This window comes from Sceloporus occidentalis, unplaced genomic scaffold (genome assembly GCF_023333645.1).
Source record: "Sceloporus occidentalis isolate IW3139 unplaced genomic scaffold, rSceOcc1.0.p SCAF_4, whole genome shotgun sequence".
NCBI lineage: Eukaryota > Metazoa > Chordata > Lepidosauria > Squamata > Phrynosomatidae > Sceloporus > Sceloporus occidentalis.
This window is the reverse complement of record NW_028316984.1, coordinates 153,702,665-153,728,581: the sequence shown is the minus strand read 5'-3', so window position 1 is coordinate 153,728,581 and position 25,917 is coordinate 153,702,665.

Below are 25,917 nucleotides of genomic sequence, written 5' to 3'. Positions count from 1 at the left end.
GCATAGTGATGATGCCATCAATGGTGCCCAAAAACACAACAATGATATCAAACTTTATCGCATGGACTGCTCCCAGAACGTAACAGAAGGGGCCAGGAACGAGTGAGGGACGAGTGGGGGACGCATTTTATCACACACACAATTCCCTCACTCATTCCATTCTGTTCCCCATCCGTTCCAGAGGAGGAGATTTTTGAGAACTGTTCAAAACAGTTCTCAAAAATCTCCTCTCTGGAACAGATGGGGAATGGAAGGGCAGGGAACAGAATGAGTGAGGGACTTTCTGTGCCCAGTAAAATGCATCCCCCACTCATTTCGTTCCCTTCCTGGCTCCTTTGGGACCATTCCCATCATGTCCCAGGAGCCCTGTGTGATAAAGTTCATCATCTTTTAGTTTCTAAAATGTAGAGTCTCCAAGGGATCTCTGAGAGTTCCCAGAGGCTGCCTGTGTTGTTATGCACCAACTGTCAGAACAGCACCAGCAGGAACTCTTGCCTCCCAATACATAACAAAATGGGGCCCTCCAACAGTGAAAAGAAAAATTATTACTTTCCCTCTATGGGAATGAATAATTTAAATAAATACCTCTCTACTGCATCCCAAAAAATCTCCTCCAGATTTGGGCCAAGAAACAGGTTATTCTGTATTCAATAAATCCCACAACTATTTTTGCAAAGAATAATTTCTCCAAACATTTTCAGGATATGTGAATCGCTACCTTGAGTGCCTATACTGGGAGAAAGGCGGGATATAAGAAAATAATAATAATAATAATAATAATAATACCAGGCCAAAACTGCAGAATTTTTTCATCCTTGCATGAGAGAGCAAAATACTCATTTACATCCCTAAAACATTTTTAACACCATCATTATCTGCTTCATATATCCAGTTTGGCTGATAAAACCTCATGTATCTATATATCTATCTATATACTATATATTCATGACATGTTGTTAAGTATGTATACATGCATAATAGGTATACTAGCTGCCTCATTAAAACAAATGTCATGGAAAATAATAATAAAATTATAGTACCCCCCCCCCCCGCAAAAAAGATTCTATTATACTTTTAAAGATTCCTATATATTTTCCTTATATTACTGTATGCTATAATGTATTATATTATAGGACGTTTCTGTATTTCACAAAACTATTGTTACTTTCACTAAAATTATCCGTGATAATTATATTTCATTCCAGTGAAAGTGAAATGCAAATTTTATGACCTCTTTCACTTTCTCTGTGATTGAAAATGCAACTTCTTTAATTTTATTCTTCTGAAGCAGAAGAATAAAGTTCTGCTTTTCTGTATCATGTAGGTCACCTTTCTCAGAGTCACCTTAACATTAGAGGCACTTCTCTGTTTTTTTCCTGAGCTATTGCTGTGCCTTGGTGTAGGTCACCCACAAATTGAGCTATCAATGTGTCCTCCACAATGTTTCTAGGTCCTATTAGTAGTTTGCGAGTGAGGTAGAGTTTCTCTTCCTCCTTCCCTTGCTCCTCTTCCAAAGTTTCCTGAAGATGTCAGCTATCTTCCTGTGCCCAGATAGCATTCAGAAATCAGAACCTTGATACATATAGGGTCAAAACCAAGGAGAATTTCTCAAATGCTGTGTTAAAATTCTAAAATCAGAATTCCTTCACAAATGTTTCACACTGAAGATTATCACACAGGGATGGGATAAAGACGGGATCGCTTTCCCATCCTTATCCCATCTTTGATTGCGATCCCATGAAAGGCTTTCAGACTGCAGTGCTATTGTCCCATCACTGAAGTGGGATTGCATTTAGATGAACTCCCATTAATACAAAATGCTGGGCAATGCCGCTTCAGTGATGGGACAATGATGGGGCAATGAGAGGATCTACACAACATCCTTTGAAAGTCTTTCACGCGATCGCGGTTGATCATTCTTTCCAGATGGGATAATGTCCAGATAAGCAGGAAGTCATATGAAAATCTTCTTGCGATCACGCTATGAGAATGAGAAAAGGATGAGACAAGGACATTTCATCCCCGTCTGATAATCTCCTATGTTATCAACCTAATCTTTCATAATGGATTAGAGTTTGATATGTTTTATTTATTTATATGCCATCTTTCTCCTGGATTAGAATCCAAGTTGGATCACAAAATAATAAGGTAAAAACAATACAACTTTAAATCACAATTAAAATCATCACATTAAAGTAACATGTTTTTAAAAAAAACAATATAAAATCACCACTCCCCAAAGCATACAAAAAAGTATACAAAAGTAAAAAATAAAGCACCCTCCCCTCTCATAAGAAGTCTCCCTGTAAGTAGTTACTTATTAAAAACCTGCTTAAACAGAAAGATTCTTTCCTGGCAATGGAAGGAGCACAAGAAGGGAGTCCCAGACAGTGGGAGCAGCCAACGAGAAGGCTCTCTCTCATGTCCTTACCATGTGATATTGTGATGGTGGTGGGAACAAGAGAAAGCCTTCCCTTGTATTGGTTTTCATTGACATTAATTTTAATCTCTCTCTAGTTCTAATTCATTTTTTTGTTTGTTTTCCATTTCTTAACTTTTCCAGTCCATCAGAATAAAACTCACACAACCAACTGGGCAAATCCATTTAAAAAAAAATCATTTTACAATCAGCTAATGACATCTGAAGGATGAACTACAGTAGCACCTATGAGAAGGCATGGATAACAGTATTACTCCATGGCACATGGTATTCCTGACATCTCTATTTCTGAACAAGCAAGAGACAAATTCAGCAGGCAAGCTTCAGGCAAAAAAAACAGCTCATGTAACCCTAGTGAACAGAAGTGTCCTTTCTCAGTAACAGGGTTAGATGAAAAAACTGCCCTAGCGACAGGTGACAGTGAAGCAATGGAGGCTTATGTAGCTGACATACTGGCTGCTTGGATCCTGAGACAGGTATCAATTAATTGGGTCCCAATGAAGATATTACCCTACAGTGGATTTTTGACATCAAGCAGTTGAGGAATTTTATAGTAACATTTCATCAGTAACAGAAATAGATTCTTGTCATTACCTTGAACAAGACACTCATTGCAAATTAATTTCATGCAAAAGAAAGAAAGAGAAAGGCACACAGGGGAGGATATAGCCAAAGCTATAGCAAAGGGAGTGGTGGTGGTGGTGGTGGCAAAATTAGATCCTTGGCCCCAGATAAGAATTCTGCCCCTCCACCAAAATTTTCCTTCTTCCTCAAATTTCTAGCATCGCAGAGAATGAGACCCAACCAGAACTCTTATATTTATTATGGTTGGGTGTGCAGCAACAACAGCAGCCCAGCAGAAGAGGTGACTACCTGGGCACCTGTGGGTGGAGGACCCTTTAAAAAGCCCTCCCAGAATTCCCTCAGAGACCCTGGCATTGGGGGTGGAGACCTTGCAACAACAACAGCAGTCCAGCAGCAGAGGTGACTACCTGGGCACCTGTGGTTGGAGTACCCCTTAAATTGCCCTCCCAGAATTCATTCAGAGACCTTGGCATTAGGGGTGGAGACCCTGCAGCAACAACAGCAGCCCAGCACCAGAGGTGACTACCTGGGCCACCTGAGCAGCAAGCCTCCTCCCCAGAGGGCCCATCCTGGGACGCTGAACCTTGGATGTTTATCACACTATACTCTTAAAGTGCTACTATTCCAGTGTGACTCCTCTAGCTGCCTCCTGTTGCATTCTGGGATTGGCAGTTTTAAGGAGGGGTATTTAGAATTCTCAGGCAGAGAATCTGCCTGAGAATTCTAAATACCCCTCCTTAAAACTGCCAATCCCACAATGCAACAGGAGGCAGCTAGAGGAGTCAAAGTGGAATAGTAGCACTTTAAGAGCATAGTGTGATAAACATCTTGGACTCCTTTTTCCACTCTTTCCATGGAGCCAGGCAAGAAGCAGCACTGAGGGAGAGAGGGGGGTGTGACCAGCCCAGGAGGCACAGCAGCAGCAGCAGCAGCAGCAGCAGCAACAACAACAACAACAATAGCAGTAGTAGCACAGCAGCAGAGGCAGCGCTTGGTGTTCCTGTGCTGTCTCAGGTCAGAAGTCATCTGCCTGCTGCAAAGTTTCTCCCAAATTTCCTGATATTATCAACCCCCTAATATGGTCTCAAGCCAGGCCCAGCTTAGAAAAGCCTCAACTCAAATCACACTACCCATTCTAGTCCAGAAATCAATACTGGAATATTATGATCCAGTAAACGAAGGACAGGAGCAGAGTCCGAACCCAGAGGTTACAGAATTGCCCCCAATATTTATTATGTTGACATAGAATCATAGAGACCACAGGAGCCATTAGGTCCAATCCCCTGTCAAGCAGGAATACCAATCAAAGCACCCCTAACTGATTGCCATCCACCTCTGTTTAAAAACCTTCAACGAAGGAGACTCCATCCCACTCTGAGACAGCGTATTCCACTGCAGAACAGCTCTGACTGTTAGGACATTCCTCTTGAGATTTAGATGGAATCTCTTTTCATGTAGTTTGAATCAATTGTTCCATGTCCTAGTGTCTACAGCTGTGAAAAACAAGCCTATTACCTCTATGATATGATACCCCTTCAGATATTTAAAAATGACTATCATGTCCCCTCTTAACATTCTTTTCATCACACTAAACATTCTCAGCTCCCTACATCACTCATCACCAAGCCTCAAAGGCTTGCAGACCTTTCACCATTTTGGTCAACCTCCTCCGGTCATGTTCCAGCTTGTCAACATCCTTCTTGAATTGAGATGCCCAGAACTTGATGCAGTATTCCAGGTGAGGCCTGACCAAAGTAGAGAACTCTGGTATTATCACTTCCCTTGATCTAGACACTATACTCCTATTGATGCAACCAAGAATCATGTTAGCTTTGCTCACATTGTTGACTTGTGTTCAGTTTATGGTCTAATAAGACTTCTAGATCCCTTTCAGATGAACTGTTGTCTAGCCATGTGTCTCCTATCCTATATAATAATAATAATAATTTGTTTTATTTATATACCGCTATTCCAAAGATCATAGCGGTGAACAGCAAGTAAGCTAATTAGCAAGTAAGCTAATGCATTTCATTCTTTTTTCTACATGTATGACCTTACATTTCTCCCTATTGAAATTCATCTTGTTAGCTTTATCCCAGCCCTCTAATCTGTCAATGTCATTTTGAAAATTCCCCTTGTAATTTTGCCAGTCTATTTTCTATGGATGCCTAAACTGTATTTCTGTGTGCTTGACTTAAGATTTAATTTGTCGCAATGCTAGAAAAATTTGTGCAATGAAAGAAAATTTCATAATTGGCAGAATATTTAGGCAGAACATCTCCCTGCCTTGGCTACACCCCACAAAAAACTTCTTCATATTCATAGAGGATCTGTTAAATCCCATATATTTTGCTTCATGGAGGCACAACTTACTAATGTCATATACTAAGTAGAGCTGCAGAAGTAAATGTTTACATCTATTGAGAATGTTAAGCAAGAAGAATAGCAATGAATACTTTATTATGAGAAAAAAGTAGTAAAAAAAATTGAATTGAATATACCTAAAGACAGATGTTCATCTGGTCTAAAGATTTTTTTATGGAGTTCTAATTGCGATGTGGATATTGAACAATTCTTCAAACATTTCTGATGGCAGGGCATTTTAGAAATACAGGTATGGTTTCAGCAACAAACTACCCAGTTCAGAGTCCCTGAAGTCATTATGATCAAGTCCAAAGGCTCCCTTAAATTCTGTTTCAACTCCTAATGAGCTTGCCACCAACTTGCCCTCCCTAACATCTCCCCTCTTCCTCAAGCACATATATGAAGCAGGGAGCTGATGACATCAAAGACCTTGTAGTTTTTATTTGCAAGTTGTGGATGCTCCTGAGCAAGTACAAGTACATTCATTTTTACCAGAATACCATGAAATTGTAATTGCCAGTATCTCCAGGCTGAAATACAGGGCCAGGATTTATTGGAAACTGCAATTCCTATGCATCCATTATGCAGTGGTATAAATATGAAAACATTTTTTTTAAAAAAAGTAAACCTGATAGAGTTCTAAAACATATGGCTGCCACTTTGAATGTGTACATTTCCCAAGATGGGACTACATCTAAAATGTCATGCATGGTTGATGACTTCACTCATGAAATCTTAACAAAGGACATCATTTGAATAGATAATGTTAATGTCCTCCATGATTGGACTTTTGCATAGCTTAGGTTCTGTCTCAACTCTTTTCATTCCCAAATGCTCTACTTGCATTTTTGCTCCTTTCTTAACTTACTCTCTGTGTTGAAATTTTCTGACTGAAATTTTCTATATGAAAATAATCAATATACAACAATTTACATGACCTAACACTAGCTAGGGGTGGAGAACTTTTAGGGACCCACATTGTCTGCCAGGGATCTGGGGGCCACACTCCTCTGTCTCAGTCCTCCTTCCCACGTTGATATGTGGAGATGTAGGGAATGATGCCTCAATTCTTTGTCCCTTCCTAGGCCATTTTAGGGACAGTAGTTGTCTGTTTCCAGTCTAACTACATATTAGTTCCTGCTGGAAAAAGTACTCCCATGGGCCTAAAGCTGCCCAGTGAGAAGGTCATAAACAGGGATACATTGGCCCGTTACAGACGGGCCTATAGTACAGACTGGGTCCATACTAGAGTTAGAAAGGGGTGTCACTTCCAGACACCCCTAACCCTAGTACGGACCGAGTCCGTACAAATTGGCGGCACCCGTTTCACACGGGGGCCGCCATCTTGATGTAGCGGACGCTTTGCATCCACACATCACACAGCACATATGATGCCGCGAGTGCGCCACTGGCTCCTCACGGCGTCATAATTGTGCCGCAACAATTATTTGCAGCACAGAGGAGCCGCGCGGTTTGTATGCTGGGGGTCCTCCACGCTGCAAATGGCGGCGGCGGCAGACCGCCCATTTTGGGCAGTATGTAATGCACCATTGTTTCCCCAGGAGGCATTTGGGGCATTTTAAGGCAAAAAAAGTGTCAAAAAACATTCCTGGGAACCAGATATGAACAGTGAGATGCACTTTTCTCACCCTTGATTTAGGCATCCCATGTGCCAAGGATGGAAGAGATATAACTCTACAGCTGTATAGGAGGGTGACATGTGGATAGTAGAAATTCATCTCTCACAAGCCTTTTCCTCTCAGGGACAGAAGCTTCTTTATTCTTATTACTCCTCTATGCCAGGGCTCCAGTAGAGGGACTGGTAAAATGGGCAATCCTAGGGACAGATCTAGAGTGGTTTTTAGCTCTGCTGGAACCCAAATCCTCCTCTTCCTCTAACATACCATCTAAAATTAGGGGACTGTTAACATTGGTGCAGGTTTGAGTAGCATCCTAGCCCCAGAACAGGTCATAGCAGTATCCTAGGAACAGTATTGCAGCTGTTCCATCCGCTTCATGTCCTGTCAATATAAACCCAACATATTTGGCTTCAGTGGCTCCCTGGCCATGCAGTTTCCCTCTTGCCACCATCCTCTTTGGATTGCTCTCATATTAATTTAGAAAAAATATTTTAAAACTGAAGAGTATGGACAAATCGTCCAGATTAAACAAACAAACTCTGCCAACTCTCTAGGTATGTTAACTTTTCCCTGAACAATATTGTGAACATAAATAATTTCTGGCCTGGAATCTGCATGCACTAGTAACAGCAAACCCAGCCACGTGTAACCATGAAAACAATGTGATGCAATATGAGAGACAGCAGCTTTAATGGTTTTCATGACACCTCTGTTTAATTTGTATCCAGATTTGGGTATTTAGCAGTAACAAGTTTATGGCATAGTGTTATCTCTCTTGCCAGTTTACATCACTGGGGAGATGCAGAATGAGAAATGTTTCACTTTCTTTCCACTGAGCCAATTTGAGGTGCAGTGTTAATTACAAAAATTGAAGAGAAATCTTTAATAATTACCCTTCATTAATTTTGTGATGAAGGCTCCTAGAGGGGATGGAATGGGATCCATGTGCTGTTAATCTGCTCAGAAGTTTGTGTATATGTGTGTGTGTGTGTGTGTATGTATGTATCTATGTATGTATGTATTTGCTGTTTCTTGCGGATAAATGGGTGAGTGGGGGGTCAGTACTGTATCCCACTGCAATTTTATATGGAAGGAAATAGTATAAACCAAGAGCACTAGCTACATGTTCTCTGTTTAATTAGAGGAAGATGAAAAACCAAACTCCCTCAAATCTGAAAATCCCTTAAGCCAAGATTCTAAGATGTATTTATTATTCATAGCTGAGAGAAAGCTTTAGAAGTATAGTTATCGGACAGTAGGATTTTCTCCCCCGTTCTCCCCTCCCAGCCATACTGTAGTGAGAGAGGCAATGAAAAGCACAAAAACAGAGAAACAAAAAAGCACAAAGGACCAACTCATTATATCAAGAGAGTGAGATAATTACTTTACACACAGCCATCGTAACAATCACTAGACATCCTGAACCTAGAAGAAGTGTCCAAGCTGAAGGAAAACTAGAGCTGACAATTATTTCTTGGATGAAGAAAAAGATCATGGACAGACTTGTCAACTGTGAAGCAAGAGTGACTTCCAGTGGCCTTAAATCCTAGCATCCTTTCTTTCTTTTCAGCTTTCACACATGAAGATGCATACACTCCAGCCATCCACATTTGACAAGGACAGTCCAAATTAATCTTCTGTGATCTTCTTCAGCTGCATTTAAAATGTCCCACTTTCTCTCTCTTCCCACTTTCCCTTTTTGTTCTTAGCTTACTTCAGTTCCTGGAACTTGAGCTCAAAGAGCAAAAGTAGTTTGCATTCAATTAATTCAGCAGTGGGAAAACAAAGGAAGGGATATGGAGTCTTGCCCTTCCCAGGCTACATCTCCACAGACCAGAGTACTCTGGGAGCAGCTTGGAGTATTCTGGCTATGATACAGCCCAAAATCCCACTGTTCACTAGGCACTCTAGAATAATGCTGGATGGATGTTCACATGTACATCCCAATGCGTCACCTACCACCGCTATTGGCATGAGTCACTCCATCTGAGGTCAAAAATGAGGCACCCAGCAATGACCACATGTCTGGGTACCTTGGTGTGACCTCAGAGGGATGACAGTAGGTGGCACTGAGGGACATGTGTGTGAACAGCTGCTTGGCATCACTCTGAAGGACTTTGCATTTTCTGGGAAGATCTGGAACAAAATATGAGTTTTTAAAATCCATTTTAAGGGTTAGATCAAGGAAAGTAATAGTGCCACTCTATTCTGCTCTGGTCAGACCCCACCTGGAATATTGTGTCCAGTTCTGGGCACCACAATTTGAAAACGATGTTGAGAAACTGGAGCATGTCCAAAGGAGGGTGACTAAAATGGTGAAGGGTCTGGAAACCACGTCCTATGAGGAACGAATTAGGGAGCTGGGGATGTTTAGCATGGAGAAGAGAAGATTAAGGATAGCCCTGTTTAACTACTTGAAGGGATGTCACATTGAGGAGGGAGCAAGCTTGTTTTCTGCTGCTCCAGAGACTAGGACCCGGAGCAATGGATCCAAGCTGCAGGAAAAGAGATTCCACCTCAACATTAGGAGGAACTTCCTGACTGTAAGGGCTGTCCGACAGTGGAACATACTCCTTCGTAGTGTAGTGGAGTCTCCTTCCTTGGAGGTCTTTAAACAGAGGCTGGATGGCCATCTGTTGGGGATACTTTGATTGAGATTTCCTGCATGGCAGGGGGTTGGACTGGATGGCCCTTGCGGTCTCTTCCAACTCTATGATTCTAAGGATGGTTTACTGTGGGATCAGTGCTGAAGTGGCTGTATATCATCAGGACAGTTTGCACCAGAATCAGGAATTGGGAGCTGCATTGTCTGAGGGGCCAAAAGTGCCACCTTCCAGCTGATCTAGGGCATGACCTAAGGTGGCCCTAACCCAGCACAAAAAGGAGTGCAAAAAAGTGCTTCTTGCCAGTGGACTGTGGCTGATCTTGGGACCATGGCTTCTGGTCACTGTGGTGCCATGCTGAACAGGGAGCAATCAGGGTGGGATCAACCTCTGGCCACACATTTTGCCCCATCTGCTTGAGGCCCCTTCTGCTTAAAAAGATAAATTTTGCCACTTGACATGAATGTCTAGTTGTAACCAACTGTAGGGGGTGGTCCTCATCTCTGTTACTAAGCCAAAGAGCCAGTGTTGTTGGAAGATGAATCCGGTGGTCATGTGGCCAGTATGACTGCACCAAATGCTCTTACCTTCCCACCAAAGTAGTACCTATTTCTCTACTTACATTTGCATGCTTTCAAACTGCTAGGTTGGCAGATGCTGTGACTAGTGACAGAAGCAAAAGTAAAATGCTGCAGGTTCTCTTCGCTGTGATGTTGCCTGGTCAGATATATCCCAGTTTTCACCTGTGAAATCTAGGAGGGTATAGATGATGTCATGCATAAAAGCTGATAACCCACCTTACACATAACATACCTGGGGGGGGGGGGGTAAAGTGGCCTTTTTCATTAATTGCAGCCAGCACACATAGGGATGAATGCCAAGGAAAATCAAAAGGGGATCATCCTTTTTGTGATGCAACGAATGATCTGCCTGTACTGAATAAATCCTAAAACCACAGCATGCTAATTTCTTACTTAGGACCAAAGAAAATATGATCTCATGAGCAGGATTTTTTTTTTAGTTTTCCTGAATGCCTCATATCAGCCCACCCTCAGCAATAATGGGAAAGCATTAGCAGTAAGTTGCCTAAAAATATGGCAAGTTAATTTACAGTGAATGTAATTATGATTTTAATTCTACAGTTTTGCAAGAGTTATCTCATATACTAGTAGAAATAAGCCAGGATGCATGCAGTGTTACTTTACAGGCCTGGGTACAAGCCTGAAGAGATGTTGCCTAGCCCCATTTAGTTACCTAGCAACCAAGTAGGGCCTAGGATATTCACTCTAACTTCTGACTCCTCTATAAATTAAAAATTAACTATTCTGTTCCTGTGGTGTTACAGCCCAATTGCACAAATGCTTGTTTTGTGGGACTGAGCTTGTTATATAGTCTAGTGAGCATCAGAAATACCATGCTTGGTCAGACTGTGTAATCCAGCATTCTGCTGATAGAGTGGCCAGTCTGTTGCTTCTTTGGGAAGCCCAGCTGCAAAACATGAGTGCAACTGTGCCCTCCAGCTCACATGTCAACTGATACACAGAGCCTTGCTGCCTTTGATATTGGGGGTGATATGTAACCGTCCTTACTATCTGCTATTGATCGCCCTGGGCCTCTTTGGATTTATACAATCCAACTCTTTTTTCATCTATGGTCCTAGATTGTAATGTTTTAAGATTGTGTATCATTTATACTGTCTTTAGAATTGGGATGGGGGACTGAGAATGGGGATTATTTTCTGTTTTACTTGTTTTGTTTGTTTATTGCTATGTAATTTGATTTGTTAATTTTATTGCTCCTGTGAATTGCTATGTATTTTTTGCTATTTATTGCTATTGTGAATTGCTTTGTTATTTTATTGTTATTGTTTATTTGCTTTGTAACCCGCCCTGATTCCTTGTCATTGGGCGGGCTATAATTAAATCCTTATTATTATATTATTAAAGCTATCCAAGTAATTACATCTTAAGGCAGAAAGTTCCACAGTATAACTAAGGTGTGGTACAGACCACCTCAAAGGGGCGGCCTGAAGCCATCCCTGTTTGCGCTGGATTGGGGCCAGGGCAACGTCACTGGCAGCCCCTGCAGCCCCAATCTGGCATTTTTCCAGGCCAAAGAGAAGCGGCAAAATGCCCCAGCAGATACCAAGGTTACATAGTATTTCCTTTCATCAGTCCCCCCCCCCCCCCCTTGACTTCACTGGATGATGCCAGGCTCTAGTTTTATTCTATACACTTCTATCATCTCTCTCTACTCACCATTTTTCTTAGCTAAACAGTCTAAATGCTATTACTTGTCCTTGTAGGGCAGCCACTCACCCCCCTAATCATTTGGTCATCCTTTTCTACATCTTTTCCAGCTCTACAACATTATTTTTTATGGTGCAGTGACCAGAATAAGACACGGTATTCCAGATCAATAAATAAAAGTAAAAAGAAAGATAGAAAGAAAGAGAAAAGTGGGGGAAAGGAAAATACATAGCATATAAACTAGGGTTGCTGCCTCACTGCATAATTAATGTAGATTGAAACTGCTTTAACTGTCATGGCTCCATTTTATGGATTTCTGAGATTTGTAATTTGCTCTAACACCAGAGCCCTCTGACAGAGAAAATAGCTCACAAAACCACAAATTCCAAATAGCTCAAAAAACCATAAATTCCAGAATTCCATAGCATTCATCCATGGCAATTAAAGCAGTGTCAAACTGCATTAATTATGCAGTGTAACTGCAGCCTCGGTCGAGGTATATGCATTAAAATAAATTGGTCATATCTTATCCCCCCTCTCCCTACCACACTTAGAGTTGATATCTGTAGAATATATTCATGCATGGTTGAAACAGTTAACTCTTTTGCCAATTGAATGATAGATGGGAAATAGCCTTGGGGGACGAGTATTTTTGGCTAGAGTAACAGCTCTCAGGTTCCATCTATATTGACCCATCAGCTAAAATCCATTTGCAGAATTACAGTTTACAAGTACAGTACATATGCTGCAACATTTCTTTCTTTTAGTTGTTGCAGAGGCTAGAATTCTTTATAGATCATACAATAATCCACCAATGTGGCCACTTCCTGGCTGGTGGACCACAGCAAAAGTGGAAGAGAAGTATTCAGCTGTTTTCCAATAGCTGGATGTATAGAGACAAGCATCCACCCAGATCTCCTGTGAGTCATCCAAATGTCCCAAAGGATGATGTAACTGCAGTTTGTCCAGCTATAGGAAAAAAGCTAGATTGGGAGTCAGTCAACCATCCACAATGTTAGAGGTGTATTCGGCTGCAGAGTGGGGTTCTTCAGGGAAACATGACCAATCCCTACCACCAGTGAATGGGGCTGTGAGAAGCAGAAGCAGGAATTCCTGAATTGGTCCTGTTGCAATGCTTTATCTCAGCATCACTTGCTGGTGGGAGGAAGCTGGTCATGTCATCTTGCAGTCTCCAGATACAGTTCCCAGCATCCATTGTAATTGCCATGATGCCTAAGGTTGCTAAGCATTACAACCTAATCACATCTAGAAGGCCACATCTTCTTCCCTCCCATTGCCAGTGAAGTCCAAATTTATTGTTGGGGAAGTAGTGTACAATTAGCAATATTATAATATTTACTCAATAATAGAATATAAAATTAGAAATATTTGTTAAAATTTGGTTGCTCTGTCTCCCAGTTTGGAATGACACAGGCATCTGCTGCGTCTGCTCTTGTCTGGTGGTAAAACCTATTCCTGAATTGTGCCTGGAAAGACCCCATTCTTCCAGTGGCAATAGGCTGTTCATTCATCGCTATGTGAGATGTTTGCCAGCTGTCACATCTTGTCTGCTGTAGCAGAGAAGGAGAGCAAAAGAGAAGTTCGTGTTTTAGGCTAATATTGTATTACTTTTCAAATTACAGGAAAAGAGATTCCACCTAAACATTAGGAAAATACTTCCTGATGGTAAGAGCTGTTAAACAGTGGAATACACTGCCTGTGAATGTGGTAGAGTTTCCTTTGGAGGTTTTTAAATAAAGGCTGAAAGTGCTTTGATTGTGTCAGGGGCTGGACTGGATGGCCCTTGTGGTCTCTTCCAACTCTTTGATTCTATTGCACTGTAAATTATATGTTCATAAACTGTAACCCAAAGCAAGATCTAATTATCCCAAAAGCATCAGATTCCATCTGATAATTGAAGCTATGCAGGGGCGGTCCTGGTTAGCATTTGCATGGGAGAGTGCCATTGACTACCAGGTGCTGTAGGTTATATTTCAGAGGAAGGCACCAGCATAACTACTTCAGAGTATTTCTTGACTAAGAAAGTCCTATGAAATTGATGGGATCACCACATGTTGACAGGTAACTTGAAAGAAAGCATGTGCATATATACATACACTCAGCGAGCCATATAGCCGCCTGATGAGCCAAATGTCTAAGAAAGTCTCTCTCTATCCCACCCCCAGTTACCACAGAAACTTCATCCTGCAAAAGGTTGCTCCAGCTCCAAACTGACAGAGGGAATCTGTTGCAGGCAGCATCTTTGCAATAAAGAATCTTCTTTGAAAATTTAAAATATATAAATTAAAGTTGCCCAGGTAGCATAGCTTAGGAGGTGGGTGAGCCAAGGTGTTTTATCATGTTAATTAATTTTTTTGTTCTGGTTGAATTGGCTGGCAGTTAACAGGTTTTTCTTAGTATCAGAGGACATCTTAAAGTGTAATGAGAATATTTTAGGACTTTGAAGACTCAAGTACTCCTCTATACATCAATGAATGATCACACTGGCACAGTGACAAAACCTACTTATAATATGCATAATTTTGTACTTCACATTTTCTTCATTACATCCTTGAGTTCATTCAGTTACATCATTTACCATAGATAGTTTTCATCCCTATAAGCAACCAGTAGTTTACTGTAGACTTCCCTAAAGTGCAGCCTTCCAGATATCTTGAACTACAGCTTCCATAATCCTGCAGTCAGTTATGTTCACAGGCTGTGGAGGAATGTGGAAGCTATCTTATTGAAATGCAGAAGAATCCAACAGCTCACTTTGATGGACCCATTCAGGCAGAACAGGAAATATAATGAATAACAGATTTGCACATATTTTAAAAATTATGAATACATATATTACTTTTTTATGATTTCCAAGAGCATAGCTATGCCTGTCTGGCATTTGTAACTACTTTAAATAAAAATTAATCTTTCTAGCGGACTGCAGAACTAACCTTTGGGAATTTGAACTTTGTGCTAGCTCACCAAAAGTTGGGGAAAGTATGGTGGAAAAAAGCATTACGTTATCATTTACTCCTGGTAAAAATCTGGATAACATTTTCATAGTTATATGATAATCTGTATTTCTACAACTTTGAATAATTTACCAGGTACATCATCTCACTGATCACCAATGCAGATAAGATTAACAGTCCATCTTTAGAAGAACATTCTTGTGAGAATACTATTAGAAAAACAAAAAAACAAAAACAAAAAACAAATCCCTTCCCAGTCACATTATTTTAAGTCAAGCACATTTTACAATAAAAATATTCATGCCCAGGATGTGACTCTACATTGTGTTTGAGCTACATTGAGCAGTCCTATAGAAGGCAGCTTCTAACAATCATAGCATACTCCCATGGCCATTTTGTGGCCATCTGGAGAGCATCTGGGGGCAGTTCTGCAGCTGGGAAATGAGAATATGGCAAAGAGCTGAAACTGGCCTTTGGCCAGGTTGTGCTGCTCTTCCCTGGACACTGAATTGCTGTGGAGGTACACTTCAGGGTGAGACAGCTGTCTTCATTTGTATGGGGAAAGCACTGGATGTGAAAATACTGAATAACACCTTCTGCAACATTCTCAAAATGACATAGGCTGGTATAACCACAGGTTATATCAGTGCATATCTCCAAAACAGAGTTCTAGTCTTAATGTCTGTTTGGCACACGAGTGTCATTCTTCCTGAATATGAAATGTGAGGTTAGAAAGTAAGCAAAGGCATTTCAGAATCATCCAGATTTTGTGTATCATGTACATCTGTTCAAACCAGATTCTGTTTTTAAAAATTGGTAAATTTATGACAAATTGGTGTTATCACTATCCTTCCCCTCCTCTTCCTTTTCCTTTTCCTCCTCTTCCTCTTCCCTGTCAGTTCATGGAGCGGTACTTAGAATCCCCTGGCAGTTGTCATATATCCGGGAGCATTTCATGCCTCCTGTAAGCATGGTAATGGAGCCTTGATACACGAAGGGATGTTTTTTTGTAAAACTGTAATACTTAACTTCCTCCTCAGAATACTGTTTACATTGCTTTTCTTTCCTCCCCTTCCATGTGCATTTTGTGACCACAGCAACGGCCCCATAAGACCTGGCAATTTCCTAGGCAGAGGGAAAAGCACACAACTTTGTGTGTGAAGTAGTTACAATTTGTGTATGTTTAGGATCTCAGCCAGTATTTCCCATTTCCTACCTTTGCCTTGATTGCATTTTATCACAACGTTGTTGTTGTTGTTGTTGCTGCTGCTGCTGTGTGCCTTCAAATCATTTTTAACTTATGGTGACCCTAAGGCTAACCTATCATGGGGTTTTCTTGACAGATTTGTTCAGAGGGGGTTTGACATTGTCATCCTTTGAGGCTGAGTGTGTGTGACATGTCCAAGATCACCCATCAGTTTCATGGCTCAGCAAGGATTTGAACTCTGGTCTCCAGAACTGAAGTTCAACACTCAAAACACTACGCCATGCTGACTCTCTATAGTGCATCCGAAAGCACTCCACTGCTCCACCCATCTGCCTTCATTGTCATTTATTGTATGGAAACCTATTGGTGATGTATTTTCATGTAACCTGGGTTAATGTCAGCCCTGTGTCCTTTCAGTGCCATCACAGAAGGAGGTACTAATTACCTCTGTGTGCAACTCTACTACCTGCCATATTACATAAGACAGAAGAAGAAATATTCAAAGGGCTGGAACACACACACACCCATATCATTTGGGGACTGAGGGAAGGGGGCACAGGGTTGGAAAGAACTGTTGTTGACTCCTCAGATCTCCTGAGGATCCACTCTACCACACAATATGGGATCATGTCCATTGCCACAGAGGGAAGTAGAGGACTGGAGGGAGGGAGTGATAATAATTGATTTCTAGATAACTAAGAGCTTGGAAGCAATGAATCAAAAGTAAGAACACCAAAGGTGACCATGACTTGGCTAACTATTAATTGTTGGTTTGTGGACCTTTGCCCTGTTTTATTCCATAGAATTGTTTTATAAATGTTTTGTCTTGATTTTATTGTCTGCAACCCACTCTGAGATCTATAATTTGAGGCAGTACTTCCATTCTTTAAACAGATGTTCTAAGCCAGTAGTATCTGAGTTTTGGGATTCAGGTTACAGTGTTTGGGGTTTTGTGGCTACAGTGACTTTCCAGCTAATGTCTACTTGTATTAATACTCAAACTTGGTTTACAGCTGAAAGAAATGAAAATGAACTGGTAGATTTCCTAATGCAACAGTATTAAGATGTCAAAATGTACCACTTTAGACTACAGGCTGTAGATCAAATTTTGTAATGTTCCTTATGTTAAACAAATGAACAAACAAACAAACAAACAGCAACTATAGGTAGAGAATTAGCATGATAGGTGGCTTGGCTGAACCCTTCAGTCTGACTTCTTAGATTTTTACTTGGAAGCATTTTAAAATTTCTAGGGAATATTAAAAATAGCAGATAGGGAATAGTAAAAATGTAGATGGCTTCCACATTTATTTGTGTTCTATGCAGTACTACGATTTGCCTATTACTGTTTTTCACATTACTTGATTTTTGCTTCTTTAAAAAAATATATGCAGTTTTGACCCCTAAACTTCCCATTTTTTCAGACCTTTCAGGCCTTTATCCCTACAGGTGCCAATTCTGCTTCATGCATCTGAAAAAATAGGGTCAAGTTCATGACAGCTGAATTAGTTAGACAACAAGATGTTTCCAACTGCTTTGTAATTTTGTTTTCAGAGACTAACTATACATATACCTGAAAAATAAGAAGAAAACAGGACAAAAGCAATATTTATGAAATCTAGATAGGCTAGATTAAAGTCAATTACTCATTTCCGTGTTATTTCTTTGTTATCGGTTTTTCAGCAGTGGGGTTTTCTCTTTCCTTTTCATGTCTGTGAGTAAATGTGGTGTTGAATTATTCACATGTTGTTGCTCTTTTATAGGAGCCAGTTGCAGTTCACTTTGGGTTAAAGCAGCCCCCAGAGTAATAATAAGATGTAATAATTAGGCTGTTAATACAACAATATCTTCATATTTCATCTGATCTTGTAGACTTTCCAGAATGATAACGACACACTTGACACTTAATTTTGAAAATAAGGAGGGGGGAAAAACCACCCTGTCATTTGTAAAAAGAGGTGTAAATGCCACAGGCATCATAGCATCTAACTTTTTATTATCATTATTATTAAGACAAAAGAGGCTCGAGATTCAGAAAGCGCTTTCCAATGAAATTTATACAGTTTGATTTTCGATAACACTGCTGTACCTAAACATATGATGGATTGCAGTTTAGGCATGATGCATGTTTGGAAGCAGTAGGGGGAAAACAGAGAAGAATATACAGATGAATTGGTACAGGACTCCATGCTGTGCCTTATGCATTAATCATGAAGCATCATGCTTATGCAAATGTGAAAAGCCCAATTAGGCATACAGCACAGAGCACTGGGGATAATGTTATGGGCGATTGGGCTTTTGAAATACACTCCTTGGCCAAATTTTTAAAAGCAAAGCAGATTTGAGATACCTTTTTATTCTTGGAAACAGGTGTACCATTGTCTGCTTGATACTCCTTTCATGCCTTCGCCCTTAAAATAAAGCTTTATCACAGTTGGCATGACTTTCCCTAGTCACTGAAGAGCAGCAGTGCACGTTCTGAAGTCACTGACAAGAAAATGTAATGTCCCCCCCCCTCCCAAAGATGTTGGCATGCCAAGAATATTACAGTTTCCCAATATTTGGATATTTGCTCTGTGTGGTTTAGAAATGGAGCAGTATTCAGAACATGCTAGTCTGAATTGCACTAATATATTTCTAGTCTCACTTCCTTGTCAACTTCATCAAAACAGCCTGATTTATAGTCAGAAAAATCTACTACACAAAAATGCAAATCCACTGAATATTTTTAAAAAAGCACACATTGGGCTGTGTTGTCACATTAGGAAAACTAATTTGTATTCTTGCTTTGAAAGTTTTACTTTAAAACTGCCTATCAGTGTGCATATACACTTCTTTGAGAAGCAGCCTCTTAGGGCATATTCACACTTATCAGCAGAACATAGTTAAAAGACTAAACTAGTGTTTGTCTATCTTTCTGGCTAGGAAAAGGGACATTTAGAAATGTTTTGTTTGGTGGAAATGAATACTGGTGCTTGAATACTTGTGCACATAAGCAAAAGAAAAATAATTAGAACTATCCATCCCCCAAAGAATTTTTACCTGGTAAATCAGCTTTCTTTAACTAATTAACTGATTAACTCATTAATGGTATTTAAGCAAATTGCTTACTGAGATGTTAAAGGAAGGGTAAAATTACACTTTTAAAATAAATGTTGCTTATGGTTCTATTAAAAATGTTGATACTTCATATTCTGTTCTTCATTCACTTGTGGAGGGCAGCAGGAATGGGTCAGAGCTTTCATGATATTTTGTGTTATTTTTTTCTCTTGAAATTAATTTGTTATTTTTCCCATTCAAGAGTTGTAACATTCATGTAATTTTTTTGCTTTTGGAAAAGTCTGGCATACTTTCTAAATGTAGGATTCATCACCTTTGTTTACTGGATGAAAAAAAAGTTTTCAGTACCTGAAAATCCCAAAAGGACATTGGATGCTGGTGAAAGTTAAATAATGGCCACAACATATTGGCTTGTAGCTTACACAGTAAGAGCTGTGAGGGGGATCATGGAAAAGTGCCATCAAATTAGGAGATTCTGTACACAAAGTGCCCAGTCAGATGCCTCTAGGAAGCCACACACAGGACATGGGAGCAAGAGACTTGACTTTTGCTTTCCAAACAACTGGTTGTTATAGGCATGCTGTTTCTCTGATACCCAATGTTGTCAACAGTCCAGTGCCCATTGATAGGCTCATTAGCTTTCAATAACAACCACAAGTCAAAGGAATTTGTATTATTATTGTTATTTTTATGAATATCTGGCATTGTGTTCAGTATGTATCATGTCTTAAGCCAGACTTACAATATTGTAGATATTGCAATTTATGATCATGGCACCATTGTCACAACCACAAATGCCTCTGAAACCCACCTTAGAACCCAGGCAGCCACATCAACCAAAGAAGTACTGAGGTGTTCGAAAGGAGAATGATAACAAACCATTCTTGTTCACATCACTCCTACCAGCATGGAGTGGTGCAGAAATCTTTAAAAACCTGCCCGAATAAAACAAAAATCTTTGCCTTCTGATGGGAGGACAGTAATAAAAAAGCCATTCCAGCTTCTCTAGTGAGAGGCTTCAAAGTCTTTGGGTAGCCACCAAGAAAGCCCTCTTTTGTATCCATATCAACTATGCTTGTGAAAGTGGTGGGACAAAAGGAAGGACTTCACTTGAAGATTTCTGAGTCCAGGCAAGCTCATGGGGGAGATAAAAATAAAGTTATATATGTTATAAAAGTTATATAAAGTCATATGGGTTATATAAAGTTATATAGGGTTTTATATGCCATGACTAGCACTTTGAATTGTGCCCAGAAACAGACTGGTAGCCAGTGGAGCTACTGGAACAGGGGAGTTTTATGATCTTGGTACCAGCTGCAGTTAACAAAAGGACTTTCTCTCTGAAACTACTTTCTGTGAACAAAGTGGAGTTTGTGAAGTCGAAGGCTTTCATGGCCGGCATCCATAGTTTTTTGTGGGTTTTTCGGGCTATGTGGCCATGTTCTAGAAGAGTTTCTTCCATTTCGCCAGCATCTGTGGCTGGCATCTTCAGAGAATGCTTGCCTGGAAAAGTTGGGTATATATAAACTGTGTGAGCCTGGGAATGCAGGGGCGATTTGCATGTGTATTGTTCTGTGCTGGTGGCAGGCCTCAGGCTGGGAGGCTAATGCAAAAGAGTTTGCCTGTGGTGGCTTTAGCCAATTTCAGACAACCCTCATGTTCAGAAGGGATCTCTAATCATTCACAGAGGTGTTTCAAAATACCCAGAAGACTGGAGAGAGGGAGGGAATGGGAAAATGTGGAAACTCTCCTAACATGAGCTTCGTTCTCTTCACTGTTCACACTATTTGAGATCCAAGCCTAGGTAATTAACAATCTGCATTTTTGTTTTCTATTATCTTCAAACAAAGAGGTGACTAGCCTTCATAGAGATTTCCCACCATTTGGAAAACTGTTTTTCCATTACTTGAAATTGCTAAGCTAAGAAATTTCCCCTGAGCAGAAAGTTCAAAAATGGTCTCATTCTTTCTCTGAGAGTGAAATTATTTCACAGATCCAAATTTTGTTTCCTTCACTCTGAACATCACTAATTAATTTTTTTCCTTATAATTGCTCTCTACAGATTAATCATATGATCATTAAAATGCAATCCCATATTTACCTAATTGAGAGTAAGGTCCAGTTTTAACACCTGTTGTTTTGAGCAGATCAGTACAATGGGCCCTTGATATCTGCTGGAGTTTGGTTCCAGGACCCACTGTGGATATCAACATTCATAGATACTTAAGTCCTATTAAATATACTGGCATGGTAAAATGGTGTCCCTTATATAACATGGCAAAATCAAAGTTGGCTTTTTGGCATTTATATATTTTTCAAATATTTTCAAGCTGTGGATGGTTGAATTCACGGATAAAAAAAATATCCATGGATATGGAAGGGTGACTGTATAGGACTACTTTGTTAAACCATTTAAAAAACTTGTGACTCTAGAAATAATATGTGTTCATTATCCCAATATTCGGTACCCTTTCAAAATACTTAGATTATTGGACTTATAGTGCAAATGTTTTGTACATAACAATGTTTTATTTTCACTATTTCTTTTAAATTTGTCATATGTGCAGCAATTCAGAACAAATTACCTCTGGGCATAGTACTGAAATGGATAGTGTTGTTGAGGTGTGAGAATAAAAAGATAGACTGTAATCTTTGGCATTTGAAACAAATGTCTTAAAATCTCCAGCAGCAATAGTAAAGTAAAAAAATTGACCTTTTGGCAAATGTATATTTATACACAACTATTTCAAAATGCTCCCATCTGTGGTGACTCATAAGTTACTGCAGGCCTGGCATATGTTCGAGTCCATGTTGCAATACAACAACAGACACATTGTCCCAAAACGACCACTCCATTAAGCAGAAGAGGGCCTTTCCACCTCTGATGTTTGATGATGTTGTTACTACTGTATATACTCGTGTACAAGTTGACCTCATGTATAACTCAAGGGAAAGTTTCAGGGTCAAAATCCTGGATTTTGACATGACCTGTGGATAAGTTGAAGATAAACCTTAGGGGGCTATAAGGAAGGCTAGGAAGGGGGAAATACCACTTTTGTCCCTCCTTCTCCTTCTCTGGATCTCTCTCAACCGATTCCCAGGTGCTGGAGGAGAGGTTTTAACATTAGATTGAGAAAGGACTCATAAGTTACTGCAGGCCTGGCATATATTCGAGTCTATGATGCCATACAACAACAGACACATTGTCCCAAAATTACCACTCCATTAAAATTGAGAAAGGAAGCAAGTGGATTTAAATGGAGAATTGTTTCCATAGAAAGCAAGGTCTTGCAAAATGGACTGGAGACAGAATGAAGTGGCTTTAAATGGAGAGTTTTTTTCTATAGGAAGCAAGGTCTTGCAAAAGGGACTGGAGAGATGGTTTTAAATGGAGAGGTTTTTACATAGGAAGCCAAGGCTTGCAAAATGGACCAGAGAGAGAAGCAAGTGGATTTAAATGGAGAGGTTTTTCCATAGGAAACCGGGGCTTGCAAAACGGACCAGAGAGAAAAGCAAGTGGATTTAAATGGAGAGGTTTTCTGATCGGAAGCAAAGGCTTGTAAAACAGACTGGAGGGGGAAGGAATTGGTGTTCATTGGGTATTGGGACATCAGGCTTGCTTGTTTTAGGACCTTTCTAAGCACTACTGATGTATTGACCCTTATATAAGTCTACTCAAAATGTTAGGATCAATTTTGGGGCATAAATTTCTTGACTTATAGTCAAGTATTTATAGTACTTTCTTGACATAGGATAGAGTGAAGATAGTGGTAAGATATAGGTGAAAGTGAATGATAACTATTGAAGGACTAATTTCAATGGGCTAAGAATCATCATCATCATCACCACCACCACCACCACCACGACAATGTGTTTTCTCTGGCCCCACAGACTAGAAGCCAAATATATGAATAAAAACTAAACACTAGGAGAAACAGGCCATCTTGGAAAGTGGTAGACTCTCTGTTGCTGTTGTGTGCCTTCATTGTTTCTGACTTAAGACAACCCAAAGGCAAATCTATCACTGTTCAGAAGAAGTTTACCTTTGTCTTCCTCTGGGGCTGAGATTGTGTGACTTGCCTAAGGTCACTCAGTGGGTTTTCATAGCAGAATGGGGATTTAAAATTGGTCTCCAAAGTCATTGTCCAACCACTCAAAACACTATAAAATGTTCAAACCACTATACCATGCTAGCTTTCTCGACTCTCTAGCAGAGGCTGGATGGTTCCATCATATATGCAGTAGCTGTGGCTTTCCAGCATCAACAGGGAACTGGACTATTTAAGCCCTCTTATCTTTGGGGCTTTGTTGAGGTCTTCGGATCAGATTGGATCTCTTACTTTGAGGTATTTTCCTAAAACTAAATTGGGGGAGGTTGTGGGACTTGAAGGGAGGACTTCAGGAGCATCAAATTATGATTCCATAGTTAGCAAAAATGCACCTTCCTCACATCTGCCTTATAGGATCACAGCATAAATCTTATGCAGGATAAAAGGCACATAAATTATTTTAGGAGATTTAAAAAATCCAACATGTAAAGGAAGCAAGCAAGGCCACCTTTGTCAAGAAAAGATAGGAAGTAAATTGATTTTGTTTTTGCCCAAACATGCTATCCATTGCCTATGTAAACTACATAAGAGGCAGGCAAGTTGACACATGTGGCCAAATCATCAAGTACAGAATGTTAAAACAATACACAGAAACATAGCAAACAGTGTCAGCAAATCCTTGGGGTGTACATTATGTTAGAATATTTTGTATTTGTCTCTACTTCCTGGGCTTTAATAGACCAGCTATAACCACCATTAATTCAGAAGCACATGTAACATTTGGTGTGCAAATGGCTTGGTCACAGGTTGATTATTCAAGAGCCCCTTTCAGATGCCTGGCAATCTCCAAAACATGACGAGGGGAGCACTGATGTCATGACACCTTCATTGGATTAACAATATGGCTACACTTTAAAGCAGTATCATGGGGCCATAAATCAATCAATAAATCAGTCATAAATCAATTGTATAATTTATCATAAACCAGTCATTATCCTCAAGAGCCTCAATCACATTTGACAAGGTGAATGCACATTCAGGTTGAGGGGTCATATGAACCGCAATAATGCCATAGAGGGTGGGATTGCATGCATGGTCTAGCTGAAAATGACCAGCCTCTATGTGCATGGGTCTATATAAGCCCATGTAGCCTCAGCAGAAATCTCATGAGATTTTCAGACATGTGAGATTTTGACTGAGATCTAGTGTGGGATCCATGTCAAATCATGCATAATTTGAGGGCAGGCATCCTCAGGCTGGTACCAAAGTTAAATCCAGTTGCTCAGAGTCCATTATGGGAAATCTAATGATTAGACTCTGTGCAGCTGGATTTAACTCTGGCACCAGCCTGAGGATGCCTGCCCTCTGGGTAAGCATTGGGGTTAATCTTTAGCTCCAGCCCCTCTACCACCATATTCTGTCTGTGAAGAATGACAGAATGAAGAGGCTGGCTGTTCCTGGAGGTTATTCATGTTACCAAGAACAGCAATTTTTCAGGCCTAACATGCTCTTCTTCCTCTGCTTCTGCCTCTTCCTCCTCCTCTGCTGGATTTTACTGGTAAAGGAAGACTTAAGAGCTTTATTACCACCACCTACTCTAGCATAGTCTTCCTACATCCATGTTTATTTATAACCAGTTACCAAATGCCTGAATAGTACTGTGTATATTCCAAAAATGGCTGGTTGACTTATCATTGTAAGCATTTTTATTGTTGTTGTTAATAAGCAGTGTCTGTTGAAAGTACTTTCCATAGGGGTAGGAAATACTTGGTCCTTCAGATTTTGTGGTCTACAGCCCCATCATCTCCACCTAGATTGCCCTATTGGAAAGGGTTTGGTGGAGCTGAAGTCCAATACATTTGAAGAATGAAGATTTTCCACCTTCTTAGTAGGAATGTTCCTTGCTTGTTCCTGTCACCAGAGACTGGGATTGCAGAAATGGCCCTCTGTTGTAGTTTCTGATTCCCTCATAATATCAGGCACTGGACCAATTCAAGCATTATGGACTACAAAAATCTGTTTCTCTGTGTTGTTCCTCCATACAGTAGTTCCTCCATATAGTATCCTCAAAGTGTCCCATTTTGACAGAAACACTCCTGACCAATCACCTGTTTTCAGCTGCTTTTAAAATGTCCCAGTTTCTTTCTCCTTCTCCCAATCTCCCCTTTTGTCTTCAGTTTACATCAATTGACGCAAACAGTATTCAAAGTATAAAAGTAGTTTATTCTCAATTAACTCAGCAGGAGTGAAAGGAGAGGATAGGGATGGAGTCTTTTCTTTCTCTGTAGAGTCAGACAAAAGCAAACTGCCACAGCCTCTTCTAACTTGTGTGATCTCCCTCATTATTAACTTTTGCCATCTTGGCTACACTCTGGTGTTGCTTGGCAACATGTGTCCTGGTTTTCATCTGTGAAATGTTGGAAGGCATGTAATAAATAAATATCTTCAACACAGTTTTGACTGGAGAGGAGTCTGATTGAACTTGATGGGGCTTACTTCTGAGCAGATGTGTATGAGATGCCACTGTCATTGTGTAAAGCAGCAACTTGTGCATTTTCTCCTCAGTGAACACCTGCTACGTTTACTATTACTGCATTTTAGGTAGATGTAACAGTAGTGGTTTTACAAATTGCCTGACTCATACATCCACTATTACCACTTATTTGAATATCTAAACAGCCCACAGTACACCATTAGAAAATGTAAGGCACCCTAATGTGTGATTTTGTTTTCTTGGGATAAGAC